The 14688-nt window shown below is 45.8% G+C and overlaps 1 non-coding gene and 1 pseudogene across 1 annotated transcript; one reads left to right on the plus strand and one right to left on the minus strand.

The window, feature by feature from the left end:
- Nucleotides 1-377: 377 nt before the first annotated feature.
- Nucleotides 378-11471, plus strand: LOC144161709 (ras-like GTP-binding protein Rho1 pseudogene; annotated as a pseudogene).
- On the minus strand, nt 2577-2655 carry Trnat-cgu (transfer RNA threonine (anticodon CGU)). The gene has a single exon. It is a non-coding gene; the product is annotated as a tRNA-Thr (tRNA).
- Nucleotides 11472-14688: the final 3217 nt, after the last annotated feature.

Below are 14688 nucleotides of genomic sequence, written 5' to 3' on the forward strand. Positions count from 1 at the left end.
CGGTCCTGCAACTTTACCTCCAGAAGTTGCTGTTTTTAGTTTCCCCCGCGTGGGCTGTGGGACCTTCCACGTGAGAAGTCAGCAGTGCTGCGGCGGTTTGGCGACTGGTACGGGTAGGGCGACGGTGAACGGTTGAATGGGGCTGGTCCTCGGTTGGTGTTGGACAGGTAGTCTTCGATCTCAGTAGGGCGCTGGCCGGGTCGGGGGCGTGGTGCGTCGACGGGGAAGCCTCGCAAACCGAGCCTCTTGTAGGGGCAGCGACGGTAGATGAGGTCGGCCTCTCCGCAGTGATAGCACAGCGGACGATTATGGGCGTTCGCCACACTTCGGTCTTCCTTGGGGCGGGGGGTTGTACCGCAGGCGGTCGGGCCGGCGACATGGGGGCGACGGTACGGAGTTTCGTGACGGTAGGGCGCAGGTGGGCGAGGCCGGCGAACAGCAGCCGCGTAGGACATGGCTTGCGGCTCGCGGGGTGCTTCTGACGTCGTTGAGGTTCCCAGCGCTTGCTGCACTTCTTCCCTAATCACATCGGTAAGGGAAGCGACTTGCGGCTGCAACGGCGTGGGGAGAAGTTTCCGCAGCTACTCCCTCACTATTGCGCGGCTAGTCTCACGTAGGCTGCCTGCCGGAATCGGCATGCTGTCGACGTAGTTCGCATTGGCCGCACCAACAAAGTTGCGGTCATACAGCCTAGCACGCATTTCGATAGCCTTCTTAATCGTGCTGGCTTCGGTCACGAATTCGGCGATGGTTTTGGGCGGGTTGCGGTCAAGCCCAGCAAACAGTTCCTGCTTCACACCGCGCATCAAGAAGCGTAACTTCGTTTATTCCGTCATTTCGGGGTCTGCGCGGCGAAATAGTTGCTGCATCTCCTCAACGAAGATCGCAACCCCTTCGTTGGGGTGTTGCGTGCGGGTTTCCAACAAAAGGACGGCTCGTTCTTTCCGCACCACGGTGGCGAATGTTTTGAGGAACTCCCTCTTAAAGAGAGTCCAGTTGGTTAGTGAGCTTTCATGGTTTTCAAACCACGTTCGGGCCGTATCTTCTAAGTAGAAGAAAACATGACGGAAAGTTTCTTCGTCATCCCACCTGTTAAAGATGCGGACGTGCTCCACTTTCTCCAACCAGTCATCAGTGTCTTCTCCAGGGGATCCGCGGAACGATGGTGGTTCCCGGGGCTGTTGAAGAACAAGGGTAGTGCTGGTCATGGTGCCTGCGTTGATCATGGTGGTAGTCACGACGTCTTCTTTCTTCACTTTATCCGTAAGGAGCCCAAACTCCGGCTGAAGACCTTGCTGTCGGTGGCTGGCACGAGTGGGACTTTCTTGTCGGCTTGACGAGGGCTTGACGAGCACCTTCACCAGATGTCACGTGGCCAAAGACGATGCAGTTGTCTTCAAGGAAAACAAGTTTATTGGAGCGAACTTGTGCTTCCCTAACAACTCAAAAGAATACAGAGGCGACGAAGCAGCGGTCAACGAATTGACTTGCGCAGGCGAGTGTCGTCGAAAGGAATGCCGCGGCGTCTCCTCCGCAGGCTTTTATCTTTCGGCGCGAGTGTTTCTGGAACCGTCGATTCACATCCAGAACATTGTAGACCAGAGAAGATTATTCTGGGCTAGTGACGTTAAGATGAAACAATCTGCTTATCTGAATGAGATAGCCCTTGCGGCATAAAAAATAAAGAATGAAAGACGCGCTTCGCTTGGGACACAGATAATAGAGCCGGGCGCGGCCGGACATTAAAAACAAACAAGAAATAAACAAACCCGTACATGGTTCGCGACAATATATATATATATATATATATATACAGTCGAGTCCACATATAACGATACCGTTTATAACAATATATTGGATATAACGATGAACAGCTATGGCACCGTCAGCTTTTTATAATGTGCACCAAAAGTGCAGCAGTGACGACTCCAATGACGTGGTTGTGCAGCCTACTCAGGTAGTGTCTTTGTAGAAGGCCCAATGAGTCCCTCGGGGACTTTGTTTCCGCCAACGACATTTACCTCAGCTGGGTGAAGCACCTATAGATGCTGTAGGAAAATATCTGCGCTAGCTTCACACGCGGCAAACAAAGGTGACCGACCGTGGCTTCTTTTCCGCAAATTAGTAGTAGTACGACCTTGCTGGCATGCGAATAAAACGTTTTGAGCTCTGTTCCGTCTTTTTATTCCGCAACCCGCTTATAACAATTATCGGTTATAATGACACGGGATTTCCTTGGCTCTTGGATATTGTTTTAAGTGGACTAGTCTGTATGTATGTATATATATATATATATATATATATATATATATATATATATATATATATATATAATATATATATATATATATATATATATATATATATATATATATATATATATATATATATATATATATATATATATTAGTGCAGAATCGAAATATATGGAACGAGGGATTCCGTAAGAACACACATCAAAGATGCAGTCCTTATTGCCAGTGCTACTCGGCTACTTTAAAGTGCTTTGTAGCGCCGAATGCCGTGATTGTCATGTTTGTAGGATACAATAAAGAAATCAAAGTCGTGGAGACATCCGCCATGATAGGAAGCGGGAATCGAACCCACGACCTCCGCATAACGCGTGCGGTGCGCTACCAACTGCGCTATCCCGGCGGCGCATTTCCTCTCGACTTCAGCGGGGGCTTATATTTAGGGAGGTTCAGAGACCGGTCAACTACAGGGGCGGATCCAGCCACTCATTTTAGGGGGGGGGGGGGGGGGGGGGGGGGGCGGTCACTTGAAGGAGAAACGAAGAGTGGAAGGGTCACTTTTGTTTTTAGTAGTTACTATTATCAAAAGAACCCCATCAGAGTATAAATACTGTTAATTTGTGCTCACAGTGGTTCAACTCATTTCTTCTAATCAGTTTTCTAATTGTAATGAATTTCAAGAAATACTACAAATATCAGGCTACCATACTTCAGATGTAGGCACATTTTGCTGTGCTAAGCCTTTGTTAGGAATGGGGTTGCGTGGCCGGTGCGAACACGGGTTGGTGTCGTGCCGGGCAGTCATCAGGACAAGTTGATGTGAGAAATAAAGCTTTATACAAGTATTTACATTATCCGGATCACAGTGAACAGGCACGGTGCTATCCGGTGCACCGGCACCATATTAAATTAGCCGATTGACGTTCAATCATTTTCCCTCTTTGGACGTGGTCACCAGAATTCTACTAATTATGGGATATTGCCGGGGTCATAATGAGGAGTACATACCTGCACTTCAATCTTGAATGTCCCATTGATAACGAAGCATTACTGCAGATACAATGGGCGTTCATCTACTATACTGCAGAAACAATGCCACAGAAATACGTACAGCTAGAGCACCACGACGCCTGGTTGGTAGACTTAAGAACTTCTTTTTGGTAGATTTGGGAACTTCTACTGACAGTTCCTATGTGGAGAGTAGCAATCCAATGCTACAACACAAATTCCAACCTCTGTCGTCCACGATTTCCGTTGGCGAAGCGATCAATAACTTTTTCACAGTCAACAGGGATGTCTCTGTGCGTGTGTAGCAAGGCGAGGCCGGTCAGGCGTGTTTTACTCATCTGTGATCGCAGCCATGTCTTTAAGCGGCGGAGCGTAGAGAAGGATCTTTCGGCGCTGGCGACGCTGACAGGGAGGGCGGCCAGTATTTGTAGTAGTGCTTTGATCGAAGGAAAGATGTCGACCTCGCACATGCAGAATGCTTCAACAGCAGTCGCAGGGATGTCCGCTCCTTGTTCTCTTTCACGCTTCCACTTTTTCCGCCATAGCCGCAGTTCTGCTGCAATAACACGTGTGGTGCGCTACCAACTGCGCTACCCGGCGTGGGTTCGGTTCCCGCTTTCGATCACGGCGGATGTTTTCTCGACTTTGATTTCTTTATTCCTGTATCCTACAAAAATGAAAATCACCGCATTCGGTGCTACTATAAAGCTCTTTAAATTAGCTGAATAGCCCTGGCAATAAGGGCTGCATCTCTGATTATATATATATATATATATATATATATATATATATATATATATATATATATATATATATATATATATATATATATATATATATATATATATATAACATAAGGTTTAGCAGTCAAGAAAACCTCGGAAAGCAAAGGGGAGGTTGTGGTGGGTCATAGAAACAGATGAAGAATTTTTTGAGTCAGAAAGAAAGTGGTGAAAAAATGCCCGCCGGGTGGGATCCGAACCCACGACCTCCAGAAGGTCGTGGGTTCGGAGCAATCAGTTTGCAGGAGTGCGCACTTAATCTCTTGACAAGAAACTGCAGACCTCGACCTTCTCTTGGAAGCAGAAACAGTAATAAAGCAGATGACACGTGCTGAAAGACAGACCAGTACCTCACACTGTCCCATTCGCCCAGCGACCATCTTTTCTGCTTGTTCTGCAGTTTGTCTCTTTCAAATCTGCTTTTTTTCGAAGGTGCACTTCTACTGACTGCCCAACTTGCTACATTACTTCTACTGCTACTCTTTCTTGAGGGGAGTGCTGCCGTGGACGAATTACCCAAAAAGGTCACATCTCATGCTCCGCGCGTCAAATTTCTCTTTCATTTTGTAACAGCATAATCTGTTATAAGATTCCACAATGTAGCACACGGAACGATGGCCGGGGGTCAGGCGGTGCGATGACATGCTGATTGTAATGCACACATCCGGTATAGCTACGGCAAAAGGAATTGCAGTGGTCAGAGCAATTAATAATGCAGTGACAGAGTTAACTAAAGATTACTTTTAACAAAATTGTGGCTAACACATTCAGGGTGACCAAATAATCTAATTCATTGGTAGTATTTATGTGCCTGTTGTAGGATTTTTCTGTTTTGTTACAAATATAAAAACTGTGCGCCATTGGTATTAAGCGCTGGTATTTGAACGCGCCAGTACGCGACATAAATTTCAGGCTTCAAAGTTAGCGTGATGGGCGATTCCATACCGACGATTGCGATTTCAAAAAAAGAAAAAAAAAGAAAGGTCAGAAAATATATCCTACCGTCATATCTCTTGGCGGTGGCTTTATGAATAGTCGCTAGGACAACATAAAGTCTGCGAGAAAAAGTAGGTGGTAAATCGCCTCGTAATTGTTTAAAGTTTGCTTTGCAATTGCGCCACTGCCTTGGCGAACAGCAGCATTCTGAATTTTTGTTTGTATTTTGATTTGACTGTCGTTTTAAACTACTAAATGTTTTTTTCTAATTTCAGTGATAATTCAATCAATCGATCAATCAATCAATCAATCAATCAATCAATCAATCAATCAATCAATCAATCAATCAATCAACCAATTTTTTATTCGAAGAAATTAAAATAAATAGTGTGCTACAGGGACAGAGACTAAAGGCTAAATCGCCTGACGAGGACTCTGTCCCTCTGCAGTTCAACAGCGTTGCGTGTATACATTTTACGCAAAAGATATAGCCAGTTTGAGTACAAAGCAAGTACACAGCAACAGTGCAGAGCAACAGTACAGAGCAAGTACTGTCAACTCATCGAACCGGTTCGCGAACCGGTTCGGTACGTGTGTATACAGTCAAACCCGTTTATAGCGAACTGCAATATGCACTGCGATTAATTCGATATATCCAATAGTTCGATATAGCCGAACCCGCTTATGACGAACCTATTGTTACGAGTTCGCAATCTGCGGGAGCCACCCCCCCTCCCAACTCCGCCTTCCCCGCATGCAGACACGAACACAGTAAATTAGCAATTACCATACACAAAATAACCCATTTATTGCAAATAATAAAGCTACTTTCCGCCTTAACTGCCTACTTTGCAAAAAAGCGGTGATTTTTGTTTTCACTTTCATTTTGGCGGCTTCAACTAGCATATCATTCTCTACACGAAACATTGTTTGTACCAGTTCGAGTCCGCGTCCTCCAAAATCTAAAAAAGCATTGGCGGAGCACATCGACTGCCGAAAGCGCTTCATTGTAAGCGTCGGACGGCTTTCACTCGCGACATCATCGGGAACGCTGGCGAGCTCTTCCCACAGTTCACCGATGCTACTGTCTTGGTCCGGACTCGCGGAATTTGCGGGTTCCATTGTGAGTCCAGGGCGTCGGAAGCAGTTACGGAAAGTGTCGGGCTTCACGTCACTCCATGCGTGGCGCAATGTCTCAGTCGCGGCTCTTGCTCCGTGGTCGTGGCCAATCCACATCTCAATCGCCGCTTCGAGACCATGCATTTCGGCAGCCTTTCTAGGCGCGCAGAGTTCGATATATCGGATGTGAACTTCGTTATAGCCGGGTTTGACTGTATATATATATATATATATATATATATATATATATAGATATATATATATATATATATATAGATACGGGACGAGGGACTCTGTAAGGACATATATCAAGGTTGCAGTCGTCATTGCCAGTGCTATTCGGCTGTTTCCGAAATATTTAATAGTGCCGAATAACGTGTGTTTGTCATGTTTCTTTGATACAGTAATAAATAGGCGAAAATATAAGTCGAGAAAAAATCCGCCGTTTTTCCGGGAGCGGGAGTCGAACCCACATCTCCGCATAACGCGTGCGGTGCGTTAACCAATTACGCTACCCCGCAGCGGCTCCTCTCTCGACTTTACAGGGGGGGTTTATATTTACAAGTGCTCTGAGGCCGGCCAACTAGCGCCGCCCCTCGACCACCGCGGGAGACGTAGAACGTCTTTTTTCCCAGCGGCCGCCACGTAAGACGTGGTCGGAGGTCGGGGTTAGCAATTGGCATATCCGAACTGCTGGAGCCAGAGCCCTCGTAATGCATGTAGCAGAACAGAAAGATACGGGACGAGGGACTCTGTAAGGACATATATAAAGGTTGCAGTCGTCATTGCCAGTGCTATTCGGCTGTTTCCGAAATATTTAATAGTGCCGAATAACGTGTGTTTGTCATGTTTCTTTGATACAGTAATAAATAGGCGAAAATATAAGTCGAGAAAAAATCCGCCGTTTCGGCACTATTAAATATTTCGGAAACAGCCGAATAGCACTGGCAATGACGACTGCAACCTTGATATATATATATATATATATATATATATATATATATATATATATATATATATATATATATATATATATATCAGTGTGCCGAACCGAAACAAATACCGGTTCACGAACCGGTTCGATGAGTTGACAGCACTTGCTCTGTACTGTTGTTCTTCACTGTTGCTCTGTACTTGCTCTGTACTCAAACTGTCTATATCTTTTGCGTAAAATGTACACGCAACGCTGTTGAACCGCAGAGGGACAGAGTCCTCGTCAGTCGATTTAGACTTTAGTCTCTGTCCCTGTAGCACACTATTTATTTTAATTTCTTCGAATAAAGGATTGATTGATTGAATTATCACTGAAATTAGAAAAACACACACACATATATATACAGTCGAATCCACTTATAACGATACCGCTTATAACAATATATCGGATATAGCGATGGACAACGATTGCACCGTCCAATTTTGTATGCTTTCTATGGTAAAATAACCCGCTTATTACGATGCTCCCGAGCCGCGATATCGGATATAGCGATTGAATCCGCTTACCGCGCGCGCCGAAAATGGGAGCTGCCGCCGGCGCTGGCGCCGGCACTCGGCGCCGACAGCACGCGACGCGCCTTGCATCCCGTCCACCCCTCAGAAAACGAGTCGACTGCGCCAAGCGAGAGGAGGAGCAGCTTTTCTTCCCGACTCCCCTCCCGGAGCCGCTGCTTTGGCCTCGTCCGCGCGTCCGGCCGAACCAACGTTCGGCTGGTTCGGCCAGTTCGGCTCGCACTGCTCGCAGCTCGGAAGTTTCCCTCACCTTTTCTGCGCGCCGAACTGAGTGCTTTTTTTTCTCCGCATCTGCCTCCGTTCAACGTTTCACCAGTTTCACTGTTTCAGCGGACAGCGGTGAGAGCGACGACGACGACGACGCGGCTGAGCATCCTACCCAGGTACCGTCATCGCACGAGGCCCAACGAATGATACATTCCCTACGGGACTTCATTTTCGCGAAGGACCTCCCGCTCAGCTATGTGGAGCAATTAGAGGCTCTCGAAAAAGATGTGCTTCAGCTTCGCGTGAAGCAGTCAAAGCTGACTGACTATGGCTTTTCTGCAAACGAGTAGTGGCACTATCTCACTTGCGTGCTAATAAAATGTTTTGATCTCTCTTGTGGCTTTTTTTTTCCCGACCCGCTTATAACGATTATCGGTTATAACGATGGGATTTTCTTGGCACTTGGATATTGTTATAAGTGGACTAGACTGTATATATATATATATATATATATATATATATATATATATATATATATATATATATATATATATATATATATATATATATATATATATATATATATTCGTCGGGCACCGGTTTATTAAGCGAATCTCGCAGAGAGCGACAGGCTAGCGAGCTCAGGTCGAGCGCAGAGATCCCAGAGCACACCGATGATGATAGCGTGGACGACGATGTGCGCGGCGAGCGAGGCCACTGAGGAAAATGTCCCTGCCTTGGTCAGTGCTTAATATATATATATATATATATATATATATATATATATATATATATAAATCTAGAGAAAGATAAACTCACAAAGCGCGCAGAAATAGTATAAGTAAAGAGTCGGATACACAGCAAGAACAATAACAAACAATGTTTACTTACGTAGCGGCAATGGGACTTGCCTTCATCAGAGTAAAGTTACATGATTATGGTGTCGCAAACATTGAACACATTTCTTATATAGGTTTGCATAAAACTGTAAGAAGGAATGGAAAATGTTTCGCAAATGGAGAGTGTGCATACAGTCAGGCTACGCCTACGTTACAACATCAACAAACAAACAACAACAAAAAAAAGGGGGGGGGAAGCATGCACAATCTCCATTTGCGAAACATTTTCCATTCCTTCTTACAGTTTTATGCAAACCTATATAAGAAATGTGTTCAATGTTTGCGACACCATAATCATGTAACTTTACTCTGATGAAGGCAAGTCCCATTGCCGCTACGTAAGTAAACATTGTTTGTTATTGTTCTTGCTGTGTATCCGACTCTTTACTTATACTATATATATATATATATATATATATATATTAGAACAATGAGCAAGGTTCTAATGCCCGGTTGTTCTAACCACTAACCATAGGGTTTCTTAGTAAGTATATCAGAGAGTAAACTGCGCCTGGTAAGCCACGTCGTCGTGGGGGTTCATGGCAAGACCCCCCTTTTTTCCTTGGGCTCGGCATGATAATTGGGTACTTCATCAGCGGTTTTTGGGATTTGCTTTCTTCACTATGCATTAACACGTTTGCGAGCTACAAGGAACCCGAAATTCTGTCTGTTCTGCGGCAGCCGTGTACGGTGAAACAGCAGGCAGTACGTGATCGCACCTGACGTTGCTCATGCCGCAGTCGAAGGACGTATGACTGAGCGGGTAATATGGCGCCGCGAAATTTGTAGCCGACGAAAAGAAGAAACAAAACGTACTTCGACGCAGACAAGATACAACAGATACGGGTGCTTGTATGCGTTTTATCTTGTCATCGTCCACGACTGTTTAACGCCACGTTTTCTTTTTTCTTGTTAAACTAGCTGACGGTCGGTGCATCGGTTCACCACGAAGGCAAAGTTTTCATAGGCACGCTCAAAAAACTTTACAAACTCTTCAAACAACTTATTATTTGAAATAATGGTAAAATTAATAAAATCAGAGTCTCTGATGAGTTTCCCCCCCAAATATTAAGATTGTTCGTAACTACAACCTTGGCGTGCGGAATAGCAAGCACAACCGTTCCGCAAAAATACGCTTTACTTTCTTTTTCCTTCGTTTAAAAGAGCCTGTTTTTATTTTCCACATAGATAATTGCGCACTACTCTTCGCGTTTTTGTGGCACTTTGTTTAAATTTGCGGTCACTAAAACGTTTCAATCCAAGCCAATGATGAAACTAAGGCGAGCGCAATGTATAATGGCGGTCCATGACGACTTAGACGGCCTTGACGTGAGCCGCATAGACTCTAGCGCCAGATTCCTCTCTAGTGTATATTGTAAGAAACGCTATGGTTCTAACGACAATCAAGAAAAAAATTGGCTGGTTGGTGCCAGGAGATTGGCTTATACCCACTCAGAGAGATTGGCCAGGAAATTCGCACTAAGGGACAGACAGAAAGTGGGCTCGGTATTAAAAGAAAAGAAAAAGGAAAGAAAATTTCGGACAGCGTGCTGGCTGGGCGGTGTGAAGACGGCGTCAGGTGATTGCTTTTCCCTCGTGGCTAATTTCCATGAAGAAAACAAATTCATCTTGGTCAATCCCCCAAGTAAGTGTGCTACATTGTTATCGACCACCATCATCACCACCACCCTCGTGACGTTGCGTGCCGCGCGTTGGATTGGAACCCGAGACAGCAGCCCGAGTCCGCTGCCAGCCACTGTACCTACGAACCGAGCCAACCGCCCGGATAACGAGAACTGTAATGACCGCTGAGACCCTACCGGCCCCGGTTTATGTGACGACTGCTCGAGAACTACGTCGCCGACATTGAGGTTGACGGGAAACAGGTGGAGCTGGCACTGTGGGACACGGCGAGGCAAGAGGACTACGACCGGTTGCGGCCCCTGTCGTACCCGGACAGGGACGTCATTTTGATGTGTTTCAGTATTGGCGCTCCAGACTCCCTCCAGAGCATCACCGAGAAGTTGACGCCCGAGGTCCGCCACTTCTGCCCCAACGTGCCCATCATCCTGGTGGGGAGCAAGGAGGACCTGCGAAATGACCCGCACACGTTGTGTGAGATGGCCAATGTGATGCAGAAGCCCGTTGCGCCCGAGGAAGGCCGCACCATGGCGGAGAAGATCAACGCCTATGGGCACCTCGAGTGGTCGGCCAAGACCAAGGACGGAGTGTGCGAGTTGTTTAAGACTGGAACGAGGGCTGCCCTCCACGTCAAGAGGCCAAAAAAAACCGAAATGCGTCCTTCTCTGTAGTTTAAGAACGAGCGAGCGAAGCAACTTTATTGAAAATGCCTGCAGAACGATTAGCCCTCCCATGTAAGGAAGGCGTCACCGTGACGCGGCCATGACGTCTTCCCGGCTGTTGGCGCCTCTACTCCGGCCGCGGCCTCACTACTCCCTTTGGTCGACTGCGCCTGCCCCTGTTTTGGGGTGGCAGCCTCCCTCCGGTTTCGCTCGGTCGTTGCCTTTCGAGGGCCGCCGAGATCTGCTGGACGGCCTGGGCTTGGACTTCTTGATCGTAGCAACGCATTGCGGCCTCGAGAAGCGGTGGGATCGTTGTCATCGTTGTGTTTAAGAACACTTTTTTTCTTTCCGTTCCCGGTTCGAAAAGCCAAGGGTGTTAGGACCATCCCTCGCCGCATCGTGCGCGCTGTACCGCACCTCCCCTCCCTCTCCCCCAACTCCCCAGCAGCCCCCACTTAGGCCGAGTCGCCATAATATCATTATGTCAATGAAGTTTCTTTATTCATTCATTAATTGTTTATTTATTGATACCGCGATCATTTACAAGATCACGGAGCCTTATTCCTGTTGTGCCTACACTGTATGTATAGCTGCTCTCAAACTGTTTGTATGGGTACGCCCTTCGTGTGAGGGGGCACATATTGAAGACCGTACGTATTGGCCGTGTTATTTTTTTTTTTTCGTTACTCGGTTCTCTCACTTCCTCTCCCCTCCCTCCCTTTACATCTCTCCTAATTTATTCCAATAAAGCTTCACCGTTCAGGTAGTTTTGAGTCTGTATAAAGAAAAATAATCCCAGATTCAACAGGCTGAAGCAGCTTTTTTGCCTCCGTAGGACTTAGAAAAGCACCTTGTGTAATCTAGCTCCGCTTTGCTCCTACAAGCTCCTTGGCTTATGCATTGATATGCACTGATTCAATTGCGGGAAAAACAAAGGATGGGACGGCGTGTGGTTCCCCTGCAGCTACACCTCCAACTGAAGCTTATTGGGGGAAAACACGTGCCAGTGCCGTAAAAAAAACTTCACAGGTGCACTCGTGTAGAGCTAACCAACCAAGGGACAAGCGCCTAAATAATAACATAGCCATCGATAGTGGATGGCAGCTAGCCCTTCGCTTTGCTGTGTGCTTCTATCAATAAAACCTCAACGTGTGTCTTTCCTCTATTCTTGCTCTACCTAAAGAACGAAGCTGCACTATGAAATCAGCCAGCTTATCACACGCTGCTTGCGGGGCACAGGTTTAGCATATAACATAAGGTTTAGCAGTCAAGAAAACCTCGGAAAGCAAAGGGGAGGTTGTGGTGGGTCATAGAAACAGATGAAGAATTTTTTGAGTCAGAAAGAAAGTGGTGAAAAAATGCCCGCCGGGTGGGATCCGAACCCACGACCTCCAGAAGGTCGTGGGTTCGGAGCAATCAGTTTGCAGGAGTGCGCACTTAATCTCTTGACAAGAAACTGCAGACCTCGACCTTCTCTTGGAAGCAGAAACAGTAATAAAGCAGATGACACGTGCTGAAAGACAGACCAGTACCTCACACTGTCCCATTCGCCCAGCGACCATCTTTTCTGCTTGTTCTGCAGTTTGTCTCTTTCAAATCTGCTTTTTTTCGAAGGTGCACTTCTACTGACTGCCCAACTTGCTACATTACTTCTACTGCTACTCTTTCTTGAGGGGAGTGCTGCCGTGGACGAATTACCCAAAAAGGTCACATCTCATGCTCCGCGCGTCAAATTTCTCTTTCATTTTGTAACAGCATAATCTGTTATAAGATTCCACAATGTAGCACACGGAACGATGGCCGGGGGTCAGGCGGTGCGATGACATGCTGATTGTAATGCACACATCCGGTATAGCTACGGCAAAAGGAATTGCAGTGGTCAGAGCAATTAATAATGCAGTGACAGAGTTAACTAAAGATTACTTTTAACAAAATTGTGGCTAACACATTCAGGGTGACCAAATAATCTAATTCATTGGTAGTATTTATGTGCCTGTTGTAGGATTTTTCTGTTTTGTTACAAATATAAAAACTGTGCGCCATTGGTATTAAGCGCTGGTATTTGAACGCGCCAGTACGCGACATAAATTTCAGGCTTCAAAGTTAGCGTGATGGGCGATTCCATACCGACGATTGCGATTTCAAAAAAAGAAAAAAAAAGAAAGGTCAGAAAATATATCCTACCGTCATATCTCTTGGCGGTGGCTTTATGAATAGTCGCTAGGACAACATAAAGTCTGCGAGAAAAAGTAGGTGGTAAATCGCCTCGTAATTGTTTAAAGTTTGCTTTGCAATTGCGCCACTGCCTTGGCGAACAGCAGCATTCTGAATTTTTGTTTGTATTTTGATTTGACTGTCGTTTTAAACTACTAAATGTTTTTTTCTAATTTCAGTGATAATTCAATCAATCAATCAATCAATCAATCAATCAATCAATCAATCAATCAATCAATCAATCAACCAATTTTTTATTCGAAGAAATTAAAATAAATAGTGTGCTACAGGGACAGAGACTAAAGGCTAAATCGCCTGACGAGGACTCTGTCCCTCTGCAGTTCAACAGCGTTGCGTGTATACATTTTACGCAAAAGATATAGCCAGTTTGAGTACAAAGCAAGTACACAGCAACAGTGCAGAGCAACAGTACAGAGCAAGTACTGTCAACTCATCGAACCGGTTCGCGAACCGGTTCGGTACGTGTGTATACAGTCAAACCCGTTTATAGCGAACTGCAATATGCACTGCGATTAATTCGATATATCCAATAGTTCGATATAGCCGAACCCGCTTATGACGAACCTATTGTTACGAGTTCGCAATCTGCGGGAGCCACCCCCCCTCCCAACTCCGCCTTCCCCGCATGCAGACACGAACACAGTAAATTAGCAATTACCATACACAAAATAACCCATTTATTGCAAATAATAAAGCTACTTTCCGCCTTAACTGCCTACTTTGCAAAAAAGCGGTGATTTTTGTTTTCACTTTCATTTTGGCGGCTTCAACTAGCATATCATTCTCTACACGAAACATTGTTTGTACCAGTTCGAGTCCGCGTCCTCCAAAATCTAAAAAAGCATTGGCGGAGCACATCGACTGCCGAAAGCGCTTCATTGTAAGCGTCGGACGGCTTTCACTCGCGACATCATCGGGAACGCTGGCGAGCTCTTCCCACAGTTCACCGATGCTACTGTCTTGGTCCGGACTCGCGGAATTTGCGGGTTCCATTGTGAGTCCAGGGCGTCGGAAGCAGTTACGGAAAGTGTCGGGCTTCACGTCACTCCATGCGTGGCGCAATGTCTCAGTCGCGGCTCTTGCTCCGTGGTCGTGGCCAATCCACATCTCAATCGCCGCTTCGAGACCATGCATTTCGGCAGCCTTTCTAGGCGCGCAGAGTTCGATATATCGGATGTGAACTTCGTTATAGCCGGGTTTGACTGTATATATATATATATATATATATATATATATATATATATATATATATATAGATACGGGACGAGGGACTCTGTAAGGACATATATCAAGGTTGCAGTCGTCATTGCCAGTGCTATTCGGCTGTTTCCGAAATATTTAATAGTGCCGAATAACGTGTGTTTGTCATGTTTCTTTGATACAGTAATAAATAGGCGAAAATATAAGTCGAGAAAAAATCCGCCGTTTTTCCGGGAGCGGG

The sequence above is a fragment of the Haemaphysalis longicornis genome, unplaced genomic scaffold, assembly GCF_048455015.1.
Source record: "Haemaphysalis longicornis isolate Haplotype H1 unplaced genomic scaffold, Haemaphysalis longicornis Haplotype H1 scaffold_1, whole genome shotgun sequence".
Taxonomy (NCBI): domain Eukaryota; kingdom Metazoa; phylum Arthropoda; class Arachnida; order Ixodida; family Ixodidae; genus Haemaphysalis; species Haemaphysalis longicornis.